We start from the raw sequence: 14,283 nt of genomic DNA, 5'->3' as shown, positions 1-14,283 counted from the left end.
CATGTGAAACATAAAAGAAGACTAATTAAAATCCCTATTAAATGAAACACAATCAAATTGACTTGGTAGTGTATTGCAGGGCAGACGTGTTTGGCTGAGGGGGTATGCCAATTCGTACAAGATATATATTGTTTGGGGGGCCTCTCAACCCCATTAACAATGCATCTGGACATATATGTTTCTGTTAATCTACCATTGCTATCTACAGATATCTGGCCATATATACCTATATGGGTATATATATTTGCTTACATATCTATAACTATGTCCGTCTATAGGTACGGAGATATATATCTGTGTACAGATATGTAACTTGTTGTGTATACATGGACATATAGGTGTTGACATATATATGTGTAGATGTCGGCATTTGCATGTATATATGTTTGTATATTTGTATGTATATATATATATATATATATATATATATATATATATATATATATATATATATATATATATATATATATATATATATAAAAAACTACATATATAGATATGTTGTATCTGTTTATATATTAATATATTTACACACATGCATACATTTAGATGTTGGTATACATTCTCTGTACTGCTGCATGACTGGGCTGGATGTTATGTTTCTGAAAACATCAGATTTATGCATATCTGTCATGGCTTACTGGCAAATAACTTTGTGCATGGTGTACATGGTCCTGGGTTCAAAACTTGCAGAGGCTGTTTATTTTGTGGCTGGGCCGAACACAGGCCATTGGATACAAAGTGATTAAGGCACTTTAAAGCAGTTATATATGGGTTTGCACGTAGCTAAGCACTGCTAACGTCCGATTACAGTTTCATATACTCAGTTAGCTTCCACATTGCTTAATCTGTGTAGGCAGTGCAAACGCACATAAACATGCTTACTAGTGCTTACATATGCTTACTACAGCTTAGTTGTACTTACACCTGGTTACTAGTGCCTTATTCATTATGACACTGCTACTTCACATGTGACTTTCCTGCAGTACTCTAGTTCATACATATGTGTTATTTAGTGGGTTTTGCAACAAAACTATTGGTTATAACATGCTTTGCCATGTAAAATAGACTGTGCTGCAGTGGGACTCGAACTGGGATTAACTGCTCGGGAGGCAAACGCCCTACCCACTACAGTATTGCTGTACTGCTTCATTTACATATAGCTTGCTTTTTATCCTCTTTTTGCTATTTAAGCTACATTAACCATAACTAAGCAATGGGCAAACCCGCGCACCTATGGTTAAACTTCATCCGTTATATTACAAATAAATATTTCTTTTTATTTTCTTTATTCACTATTGCTCTTATACATGTGGGGGGATGTTGCCGGGGGTGTGTACATCTATGGGTAGTCTCGCTCATTGTGTACTACCTTTCTGCAGTCCTTCATTGCAGGGGTGTGTATATTCTGAGAACTCTGCTCTCAGACACACCCCCTGCAGTTGTACACACTCCATGTAAGCCTAGGAGCTTGGCCAGCGTGCCTTCATTAATATGCATGGCACACTGCCATCCTCCTCCTACACAGGTGCTTCTGTGCAGGACTAAGCTAGTCCTGCATGGTAGATAAGTGAATCCGGGGGTTAATCTTTATCCAAGCTTCTTAACTGCCTTAATGCATTCTGTTCATGCTTTTTCAAGTTATGGGGCTTATAACTGTCATAAAACGTCTTATACTCAACTTGCAACTGATTGTATAACACCTTCGCAAAATTTATTATGGCTGAGACAGTTCTAGGTGGATAAAAAGTGCTAACATAAGGAACCTTGGGAATACTAAATTTTCCATATCCAGTGTAATATAAAAAAGATCCCCAACATTGTCCCTATTACTTTCAAGCTCTTGTTCATAAAGCAAAAATATCCACTAACTCATTTTCATGCAGTGACAAATCTAGCAATGGTTCCTCATCCTCATCAATGCTGCACATTACATTACCATTTGCATTTTCTGAATTTGTTTTAGAAAAAAATGCCTTTAAATGAAGTTTGCGACAAAAAGCACATATTTCTAACATTATGTCTGCCAAGGCTGAAAAATATGTTGGCACAAATTTCATTCCTTTCAAAAGTAAACTATACATGTTATCATCTAACTGCAAATCTGATAGATTAATAATATTTAACATTTCAGTTTGACTCACTGAATGTGAACTGTTTACATTATTCAAGACATACCTGTTATTATACTCCGCATTACATGTGACAACAACATCATTAGTAATGTTAAGTCCAAAATGTCCAATTCTCTGATTTTCTTCATTTCTTCCTGTTCTGTCACCTCCATTTGCGCTAGCTTTTCGATTGCTGTGGGCTCACTCTCTGACCACTGCTCTGCTCGCCCTGCTGGACACCTCCTTCACTCAATTCCTCAAATGAAACACTTTTCCTGCTTTTGATGCTGCAGCTTGCTTCTGTGGATGAAAAGGATGACTCTCACAAACTCTGAGACCTCATAGCCGTATTTTTTAAGGTGGACCTGCTCTGCCTAGGATTTCTCCGCCACTGAAAGATGAGGTTGTTCCTATAATCACAATCATCTCTGTCCAGTTTACTGCAGTTCCTTTCAAGTATTTCTGCCTCAGCTTTGCCCACTCTCACATGAATGTCCTTCATTTTATTATTAAATATGACAGTTTTAGTTTCCCCCTTAAGCTCGTCCTGCAACTCCAAAATTGAATTTCTTACTTGTTCATACAGTCTATTGTTACTTTTGACAAGTACTTTAAGCCACTCTAAAGTACACTGTAAAGAGATATTCTTCCACTCCTCAAATAAATCAGCTTCAGCTTCAGAAAATTCAGAAGCTGGAAGTTTGTCCACCCTTAAACCCCAGGAGGTTAAATTCAGGCTGATATATTTCTCCAGCAACCAGGTATCATAATATAAAGACACCTCCTTTACAAGCAAACATTCTAGTCTCTCATACCTGGTTGCCTGCTGGTCTCCCAGTCCATTACAAGACCACAAATCGGAAGCAGCCACCTTCTCACCCCTTTTTCTCCACATTTCTGTACAGGAAAGAAAGGTAGTTACTGAACTGGACATGGAATTGGATATGTCTCCACCAACCGAAGCTCCAGTAACTGACATACTGTCAAAAAACTCCAAAAACACCACTCCATGAACCAACTCACCAAAGAAAGAAAAAATTCACCAAACAACTGGAGATATGGTCACCATCCACTTTTACTGTGTTCCTAGTACTTCGGCATCAAGTCTTCTAGGGAATAATCATGCACAATAATGGTGTAGTTTATATACATTTCACTACATTCATTATTCAATTCAATTATACAATAATTGATCAATTAATCAATGAGCCAAGAAAATTCAAATCTAAAGTGCATCCTGAGCAGTAAAGTGCTTCAGAAACATTCAAATTGCATCAAAACATATAACGTGCAACCTCTTACATTCCTATTACATTTAACATTATAATTTAAGAAGTTAATATAAAAGCAGTTATGCATCTCTAGATTAACAAATACTAAAACATTTTGCCCTAAATCTAAAGTGCATCCTGAGCAATTTTTATGCCATTCCCAAGGTACACAAGGACTTAACAAATCCCCTTGGGAGACCCATAGTGTCAGGGGTAGGGGGATATCTCCAGAGTATTGGCATTTTTCTGGATGCACAGTTGAAAGAGCATTTGAAGTGAGTCCCTTCACACATGAGAAATGGTGAAGAGCTCACAGACACTTTGGGAAGTACTGAGTGGCAAGAGGATTTTTTCTGGGCAACTGTTGATGTTAAGTCCTTGTATACCAATATTTCTTATCGGTGGGGTCTGGAAGCAATAACCAGACTATTGGGGGAAGGTCCCAGAACAAGTCATATTTTACAGCTGTTGGAGTTTGCACTGACACACAACGTATTTAGTCTTGAGGACAATTTTTTTCTACAGAGAACAGGAACTGCTATGGGGCATCTTTTGCCCCATCTTATGCCATAATTTTTATGGTTTTTTTTTGAGGAGAGCTGTGTTTATAGGAATACATATTTTTTGGAAAATGTTATAGTTTTCAAACGCTATATTGATGTTTTGTTTTTTATATGTAGAGGGAAGATTAGTCTTTTTGAACAGTTCATGTTGGAAATAAATCAGAATCAGTATGGCATCACAGTATCCTATCAAACTCATAGACATAAGATACAGTTTCTAGATTTGGAGTTCTTTGTGGATAAAGACAAGCTAGTGTCTTTTAAACCATTTTATAAGGAAATAGCGGCTAATAATTTTTTGAGTACAGACAACATGCATCCAGAACATTTACTTGGTTCTCTTCCTTATGGAGAATTCAAGTGCATTAGTGACAATGTTCATGACAGAACCACATTGGATGTGGAATTTAACATTGTTAGATGCAAATTGGTGAAGACAGGGTATGCTAGCCAGGTGTTAAATAGGGCTGAGGAAAAAAGTGAGAAAGCGAATTGCTGGTTGGAGAGTATGGAGTCATGCAATATATCATGAGCGTGGAGATTATCATAAAGTGGGCAAGGATGATATATTTTTGTTAACCAATTTTCCCCTTTTTCAGCTACATTGAAGGTGTTAGTGCACAGGTCTTGGTCTATTATACAGCAGGATGAGGAAGTGGGCAATATTTTCAAGGGCAGGGTTGTTTTTTCTCATAGTAGATTTCATAACATGAAGTAATTATTGAACAGTAGGGTAAGTAGGATGGAAACTGGTTCTAACACAGTAGGTACCTTTAGATGTGGAAGGTGCAAGGTGTGTGACAAAGTCAAGAACATTTCAGGTACTTTGATTAATGGAAAGAAGTTCATTGCCCTGGGATCTTACAATTGCAGTACCGGTGGGGTTGGTGCATTGGAGGATGTGAGGCATGTTAGGCTCAATAATCCTGTGGCCCAGCATTTCCATTTCACAATGGTAACACTAGCAGTTTATTTTTTTCTGTTTTAAACAAACCTTATGCAGTACAAGGCATGGAATATTGGCACATTTTGTTAAGGATGGAAAGTATATATATTATTAATTTTGAAACTTTGTGGCCCCATGGACTTAATATGGAGTTAGATTTACATGTATAGGATGAAATGTTTTAGTATGCATTATTTTATAAATGCATAGATATATAGGATGAATGATTTATATGTATAGGGCAAAATATTTAAATATTCAAGCATTTGTTAATCTAAAGATGTATAGGTGCATTGGCATGAACTTCTTAAACTATTAAGTTAAATGCAATAGGAATGTAAGGGGTTGCATTTTAAAAGTTTTTTGATGCACTTTAAATGTTTCTGAAGCATTTTAATTGCTCAGGATGCACTTTAGATTTAAATTTTCTTGACTCATTGATTAATTCATCAACCATTGTAGGGCAAAATGTTTTAGTATTTGTTAATCTAGAGATGAGTGCTTTTGTATTAACTTCTTAAATTATAATGTTAAATGCAATAGGAATGTAAGGGGTTGCACTTTATATGTTTTGATGCACTTTGAATGTTTCTGAAGCACTTTACTGCTCAGGATGCACTTTCGATTTTAATTTTTTTGACTCACAGATTAATTGATCAATTATTGTATAATTGAATTGAATAATGAATGTAGTGAAATGTATATAAAGTACACTATTCTTGTATATGATTATTCCCTGGAAGGCTTGATGCCGAAGTACTAGGAACACAGTAAAAGTGGATGGTGACCGCTTCTCCAGTTTAGTGTGTTTTTTTTCTTTCTTTGGTAAGTTAGTTTGCGGAGTGGTGTTTTTGTACACTAAAAGAGCAACATGCAATTTAGCCCCTATCAGAGCTTTTTCAAACAACTACTTAATATTTAAAGGACAATACAAATTGGAGTGATAGGTTCTATTGAGAGAGTGAATGAACATGTTGCCAGTTTCCTCAAGGTATTGATGGTGTTTTGTTTTAACTCAATCCTGTTTTCTTACCATGTCATGCCCCATGCTTCAGGATACCAGATACTTGGAAGACCACCAATGGTGTGTATTAGTTTGCTGTAGCTATTTTTATATCATTTGTTCATTTTGTTCATACACAGAAACACACACACACACACGCGCATGCACGCACACACGCACACACACACACACACACACACACACACACACACACACACACACACACACACACACACACACTACAGTCACATGTACATCCTGTCAGGTTCAGAATTAATTCAGCCATGGCTACTAATTCAGTACTGCCCCATGCATTATAGACAGGTCTCCTTTAGGTTTTAGATTGCCATGATAAGTTTACCACTGATTACACATATCATTACAGTGATCTGATATCACAACAATATGGAAAGGGGATGTGCCCACAGTAATAGATGCTTTTAAAATGATCTTGCCTACATCTCTGTAAGGTTTGACTTTTGAATGAGTTTTACATAACCAGTTTTTTAAACACCTTTATTGAATTATCACCTGTGACATAGGCAAATTTACATTTATACAAAAGTAATCAAACTGCATTAACAAATTAACAGTAGCAAACATTATACTTCACATATATTGCTATATATCACATAACCTAAGCAACATTACATAAATTATTCAATTCCTGCCTTTTTAAACAAGAAACATCTTTATTAAACCATCACAACATAAGCAATCATACATTCATATAAATGAAAAGAAACCACACCAACACAATCTTACTTGCAAGCATTTTACATCACAAACCATACTGACACACTCCCAGTTGCAAGCATTATACATCACTTATAATCTACCCAATTATTATTTTTATACTCCAAGTAGACTTCATTTTACTTGTCTAGTTTGTTGTCATGGACTTATGATTCAGGTTCTCAAAGTTAGTCCATTCTAAGTGCCACACACTGCTTTGTTTCTCTGTAAACTAACATTGTGCTGCAGTTATATTTGGTTCTCATGTGCTTTTTTTGTACTTAGCTCACATGCAATATTTCAGGATGCTCATAGTCTATAGTTACTATACAGTCTCACAGTTCATATGTTTAGTCCCCTGCCCTCTTTAGTAATGGATGCGAACTCTAACCCTTAACAATGCTCCTTCCATCAACCCTAACCCTAGACCTTACCTTAATAAAAACCTTCCTGGAACACTGCCACTATTCAGACGAATTTGAAGCTAGTGTTATGGGGTTTTTTTTTAGTTTTAATATTGGGACAGGAAATATTTTCCTTTCTCAATATTTTTTGTTTGATATTGATTGCATTCTGTATGTTTGAACATTTTTTGTTGGTGTTTTCGCTTTGACATTAAATGCTTTTGATCACAAAGAGTAGAACCAGGCTCACGTAGATTAACTCATTAGTGACAGCCAGCTCTGTGGTATAGAGGGATAAAGCCCTGACTGGGACCCAGATGAGTGACACTGTCAGCCTCAGAGGGTAGACGTGAACAACTGCCACTAGTTCCCCATTCTGGGAAGAGAAAGGCAGCCCAACCTACTGTACCATTGGCACAAAACAGAGCTGAGTGTCATAGCAGACTGCATTTTGGGAAATACAAGTGCACCCACCAAGCAAATGCATGCTGTAGTGAGATCTGATTTATATGCATGTGTGACTGGGCCAGTGTTGTGGGACTGTATCCATGTGAGAACATTATAGGGGAGAGGTAAAAGGATTTAGGGTAAAGCAAAAGACTTTATGGCTACGTGGAATTGAACAGCTGATGGCTAGCAGGCAATGGCAAGAAAAACATAAAAACCTGCAAATGCATTTAACTTTGCTAAATATAATCTGTGTTTCTGTGTATTTTTGATAAGAACTTGCACTATCATGGTCTGTCTTCATTATTATTTTATATCACTTCTTTTTTTTTGGTATTGTAATAGGCATGTATGCGTAATTTAACAATGTGCTAAATATTCTGTTGAACTTTACTTTCTACTTTTATATTTATGTACCTTCTACATATGTGTTGACACTTTCAGTCTTGCTTACAGTTCACTATATTTTTCTGCTAAAACATCTGCTATATATATGGAACCTTTCAGTTAGATCAGACAAGAAAATTAATAAATTAAGCAGTAAACTATGACTGGGTGTGATTAAATCCTGATATACTCACACCCAGTCATGTACTATTGCTATTATTCAATGACATTATTTAAGAAAGAAATTGCTTACCTTTCTTAAATAATGTCTTTGTATAATGGCACTGTAGTGTTCTTCTGCATTTTTCCTTGTTTACTGATGTACCACACATGGCATATGTGAGTTACGTTCCCATGCTTGCTCAGTACATCATTGCAGTGCAACAGAAGAGAGAATCTCCATTGCTGTTTTCTGTATTTTTTATCTGCCAATATCTTCCAAGGGACAATGCAGAAATACAAGGAAAATAGGGTATATTTCTGATTGTTTAGTTTTGCACACTGTATCTGGGTTTTCTTGTATTTTGCTCTGTCCATCAACATATACCAATAGAAAGTCTGGCTGCTCAATGGTACTTCTGTAGCCAGTCTTTTTTCTATTGGTATATGGTCGATTACAAGGGGCACACTGGTTGGGTTGTCCAATCAGAGTGGTCGTTTTTGAATAGTAATGAGCAGTCATTGTATAATTCATTACACATAGGTCCTCAATACTATACTACAATAGGTTTGCCTCCATATGGGTGAGAATGCATTGTGCAATCGTGCAATTGCTTGACTGAATAACCAAATTACATAATGTGTGCATGGCAAAATGTCGAAAATAACATAGCGGAATCCCAGATTCAAACATTTTCGAACTACAGCACAACCATCGTATTTCAATGAGGTTTACATTAAGTACATTAAGTACATTATGTTAAGCATTACATTGCAATGGATAGGGCGAATGTTATTTGTGCAAATGGCACAGTGCATTAATTCGCACTTTAGTCATTTGTGCTTTTGTGAAGCGACATTGTTATTTTTTGCTGTTGTAATTTCGATCAAGTGGACATCAGACAATTAACTCGTGACCTTGTAAACCATACAATATATTTATTGCAATATCCTGAAAAGCTCTGTAATATCCCACAGCCAATATGTCCAGGTATCAGTTAATACCACAGACCCTACAGTTCTGTGCCCTGACACCCTGCTGTTAGTGATCTAGCTTATGACAGGAATTCTGCCACAACTATGGTTGTTTCTTTCTCTGTAAGTAGGTATTTTAGTCCTGAAATGCTTAAATAGTTTAGGTCAAACCTACATTGAGTGTGTTTGGTTGACATTATTGGAATTATTGTCCCAAATAAAGCTAATAATATTTTTGCTTATTTTTTGTTGTTTAGCTCCCCTATTTATAGCAAAAAAGTCCATATATGATGTGTCTTTAAGTTAAATGACATCAGAAATATTCATTACTTAACCTGCCCTGGTATTGCCCCCTGCATGAAGGAACACAATTGTTTCTCCTTTAAAATAAAAAAAAAGTATGTATTTTTAAAAAAAAAATGATGCATCTTAATTTTATTTGGTATGACCACTCCATTGTATTAATAAAATGTTTGCTTTGCTTGATTTATTTTGTGTAAGAAGTTTCAGTCTGTTATTATGTTTATTATAGCTCTGGCGGCCTTAAATTATGATACTGATATATATTTCTCTTCTATAAAGGCTCGTGTAAGTCTGCATTACGTAATCAGTAAAATTCTTAGAAATCTTTCGCAGTTGGTGTTTCAGATGAAAAATCTAAATGTGAGGAACAGTAGGAGGAACGTGTCTGTGTTTTCAGTTATCAGGGGATCCAGCATTAGTTCACGGCTGTGTACCATGGCCGAATGTGTAATACTTAATAAAGATAGATGCAGGTTTTCAGGGAGGGTTGTAATTGTCACGCCACAGCTTCGGCTGTTTCTTCACAAAAGCAGATGCTACCTGATAACTTAATGGAGCCTCTGCCAATTCTCACTAAACCACTGAGGTAAAATCAATTCCTGCTCCATAAAATCAGGCTCAGTATTTTTTTTTTTTTGTTAATAATCAGGCATCATTTTGTACTGAGCCTAGCAACAAGTAAACTTTACCTAGTTTTGTGCTCCTCAATTATATTTGTGGCTATGTGTTTCGCATGTGGTACAATCACATCACAAAAAAAAGTAAATAAATAAATAAATAAAAATTCAACAAAATGCAGCTTTGCATGATATATATTGATTTCTTTTAAGAACTGAATAAACAGATCTTTAAAGCAGACCTCCAGCAGTCAAGGAGTATTAATAACAGCAGGCTGCATTACATAACCACATAAGATACCACATGAGGCTTACTTTACAGTTGTGTCATTATTGACATCTTCTGACTATATACGAAACAAACAAGCTAATGGGAGAGAGAAGAAGTGCTGAGATTTTTAAACATGGATTCTGCTGCAATTAACTGTTCAACATGTCCACACAGTGAATAGAATATATTTGTATCACTGAAGTCCAACAAAGCCATGTATAACTAGCTACTAAAACACAACTACACAGAAGATTGGATATTACTATTTCATATGAATTCCACAATAATGTAAGCTAGTCTAAAATTGCTGTTGTGTAACGTCTAGACCAGCTCTAGTCTAGAAGCAGGCATGGCTTAGTGGTAGGTCATACAGACTAATGTCATGTCTTTTAACTACACTTTATTTTTTTTCTTCTCAAACTCCATAAGTCTGTCGAAAAAATGCAACAGCTTTAAAATCTCTGAAATTTCCTTAATTTCTGTATTTCTGTAAACATTACTGAGTGCTTTATACTAGCAGAGTGATTGATTAGGAATGTGTGGTATGTTTGTGTGTATATATGTGTGTATGTGAGTGTATGTGTGTGTGTGTGTGTGTGTGTGTGTGTGTGTGTGTGTGTGTGTGTGTGTGTGTGTGTGTGTGTGTGCATGCACACGCATGCATATATGTTTGCCTGTGCATATGTGTTTGTGTATTTGTATGTGTGTGCATGCATGTGGTATGTTGTGTCCAGGGGTCTGTGTGTCTTTGCGTGCGTATGTGTGCATATGTGTTGGTATGTTTACAAGGAACTTGTGTAGCTTTCAGTAACATAATCTGAAGACAATGTAAATGTTAAGACTTGTAGATAAATCTAAAGTTACAACCCTCCCCTTTTAGCACAGTCTCTTCAAACATACAGGTGTGACTTTACCATCTACAGCTTACATTGTTATGATATGTTAGTGGAGGTATTTTTGAAGAGTATGGTGGAAATGGAGTAAAAACATGACACCCTGGCAATGAGGAAAATTAAACAACACAACTAAAGTGTAGATATAGAAAAGGCCAACAGGGTGCAGGACTGGATAAACAAATCAAGTTTAGATAGGACAAAGCAATTCTTCTTTAGCAAAATGTTGTAATAAGTTCATTAGTATGTATTAGGTAGTCAGGTGACCACTGAGAAGCCTATCCTAACTGTCCACAAGCACTGTCTTGTTAAGTAACTTGCTCAGAGTCACAGAAGAAGCTGTGATCTGACTGTAGACTACAGGAAGCAGCTTGTTCACAGCTCTTAGCCATAACTATCTGCACTAACACTTAGACCACAATCATCCTGCACTTGACTTATTGCTTTCCTGTCTAGTAATCTGCTTGTTTGCAGCCTCATAATTGTTTTGTTAGACCCAGGACCCAGAAATCATTGAGCAAAGTGTACAAAAATCTCTAAAATGGTTCGGGTGATACAGGCTAGAGTTAAACTTAGTGTTCTAATCCATTGTCAGACACACTACCCATTGTACTACCAGGGCTGGCTAAATGTCTCCACCCAGTTTTGAACATGGGGACCTTTTGAGTGCTGGATAAACATAATAACCACTGTAAATGGAAACAAGGCAAATGTTGGCCTTGTCCAGGATCTGGACCTATGACCTCTCACACCTTAAGTGAAAATTATACCACTTGATCAGCAAGCTATTATGGAATCCCATTACTACCACATCAGATTCTGTGATTATTCCTTAGAAAGAGCATCAGACTGGTGCAGGGTTCAGAGACGAGGAACAAAATGGTGACTGGTGTACAGTAGTTGATCATAAGGTGAAGATGGAGGCACTTGACATATATTATTTAACGGAAAGCAGGGATGCATTACTCAGAAGGAAAGATGGATGGAAAAAGCAATAATGATTTAGTGGAGGGGATGAGAAAAGGTACTGCTTCACAGTGAGGGTGGTGACTGGTTTCATATAAAACAGTCATCTTTACAATGGTGACAGGGTTAGATGGGATGTGGAGGACAGATATACATCACAGAGTGTGGTAATGGTATACTGTCCTAGCTACATTCTCAGATCAGCTCAACAGTTGTCCACCTTCTTCCAGTAAAAGTTCATCTGTTCAGTTAATAGCAATATAAGGAAAAATAGAGCTCCTATGAAATTCAGTTAGGAATGTGTAAAGTCAGGTGTCCCATAAATGATTGGCAGTGTGAGTTGCACTACTGGATAATGTTTCCTCCCAGTGGTCAAAACTTATTTCATATTACATGTACTCTGCATACTGTGATACCCTTTGCCTAATGGTGGGGGATGCGTTGTCCAACTAAACATGTAAACCACAAAAATCACACTGAAATAACATAACAATGTTTATGCCGCTGGTCTTTGTATTTAAAGATTACTAATTCTTGCTGTGGTACAGAAAGTCAGCAAGGCCACATACTATTTTGTTACTTATCTATATGGAAAAGGACCTGGTAAGTGCAAGTAAATAAAAGAAAGAATTGCATTAAATATACTGTTAAATAGCAAAAGAATGAATGTAGAACCATGCCAGAACAAAACGAAGGATAAAAATGTCCAATAAAAGTGCAGCTTCACTGGAAGATCCAAAGGACAATAAGATGAGCTGGACAACTGTTTTCAGTAAAAGAATAAGGCATCTGCTAGACCAGTTTGAGTAGGTAGCTTGGAAAGTGGACACAAATGAGAAAGCAGCATTTTAGGAGTGGAGTGCAGCAAAGCCCCTAATATGGTAGTCTACTGCATACAATAAGTACAGTACATGTTACAAAAGGAATGAGGAAGGTACTGTTGAGTAGTGCAATGCAGATGTTACAGAAATTAAGAAGCTACTGACAGAAAAATCAACAAAAGTTTACTGATATTTATAAGAATGAACAAAGTTATTACTAAACTAATGATTAAGAGACACACTGCAGACCGAACTGGATTGTGCCATAAAAGTGGGATAAAATAAGTTTAATTTCAGTACTTAAAAAAATTGCATTGATTTTTATTCTGTGCATTATTTTTTTTTTTGGGGGGGGGGGTTGCAGTAACAATTGTCATCTCGTCATCTTTTCTTTTCAGAATCTGTTGGTCTGTGTAGGGTTTCTGATTCTTATTTCTGGTTCTCTTCCAAAACAGCTGTTATACAGAATTAATAACCCTGTCGATAGTCCTCATGTATCTCCCTACTGCATATTAGATGAAATACCTTATTATTAACGTTTTCTAATAAAAGACCATAATTTCAAACCATGACTGCCACTAGGAGAATACATACAAATTGCAAGACTGAGACACCTTATATTGTTCAGCCTACTGGGAGGTACTGTGATGGTGGATTTATTGGTATAAGTACAGCCATCCATGTCATGGGGGTACACATGCCTTAATAATAAAACAGTGTGTTTAAACATGACATTCCATTTGAATTGCAGTTTATTTTTTGAAGTGTTGGGACTCACATTGTCAGGACTCATGTATCTGATAGGAAGAAAGATGCATATCAGAATTTAAACTGATGAGGAAAGGAAAAAACTGATTTAACTTAGCTAATATGTCAAATAGCAAAGATAGTCAGCAATGTGTGTCAAGAAGCTATACTAAAGGTATTACTAAGGAAAATGTTGCATTTTTATTTTAAAGCTGTAATTAAACGTAAACAAATTCATCAGCAAAAGTAATTAGACATGGCCTGCAGCATCCTTAAAGAATGGGGAAATTTCAAGGACTTCAATAAACAATCAAATGTCTTAGAGTTCTACAGCTAAAATTGTAAACAAAAGGTATTCTGAATGATGATATGCACAAAGGCAGATCCTAATTATTATATGTCTTGCCCTGCTGCAGTGAAGAAAAAAAGGGACTTGGGAAGGATAAAAGTATCACAGTAAAGAATAACAGAACGGCTAGTGTCCTGGCATGCAAACTGATCTGAATGCTTAACATATCTGCAGCCTTGGGAAATGTCTGGTTCCTTGTTCTTCTGCTGAATTGCACTAGCAAGATCTGGCATGTTTGAAGTGACACTGAGACTGACAGAAGTCATCTCTTAAGGGGTGGTTAATACGTTGGTGTGAAGTTAGTACAGACAT

This window comes from Protopterus annectens, chromosome 3.part0 (genome assembly GCF_019279795.1).
Source record: "Protopterus annectens isolate FY-2018-M chromosome 3.part0, PAN1.0, whole genome shotgun sequence".
NCBI lineage: Eukaryota > Metazoa > Chordata > Ceratodontiformes > Protopteridae > Protopterus > Protopterus annectens.
Note: the sequence above shows the minus strand (reverse complement) of the source record.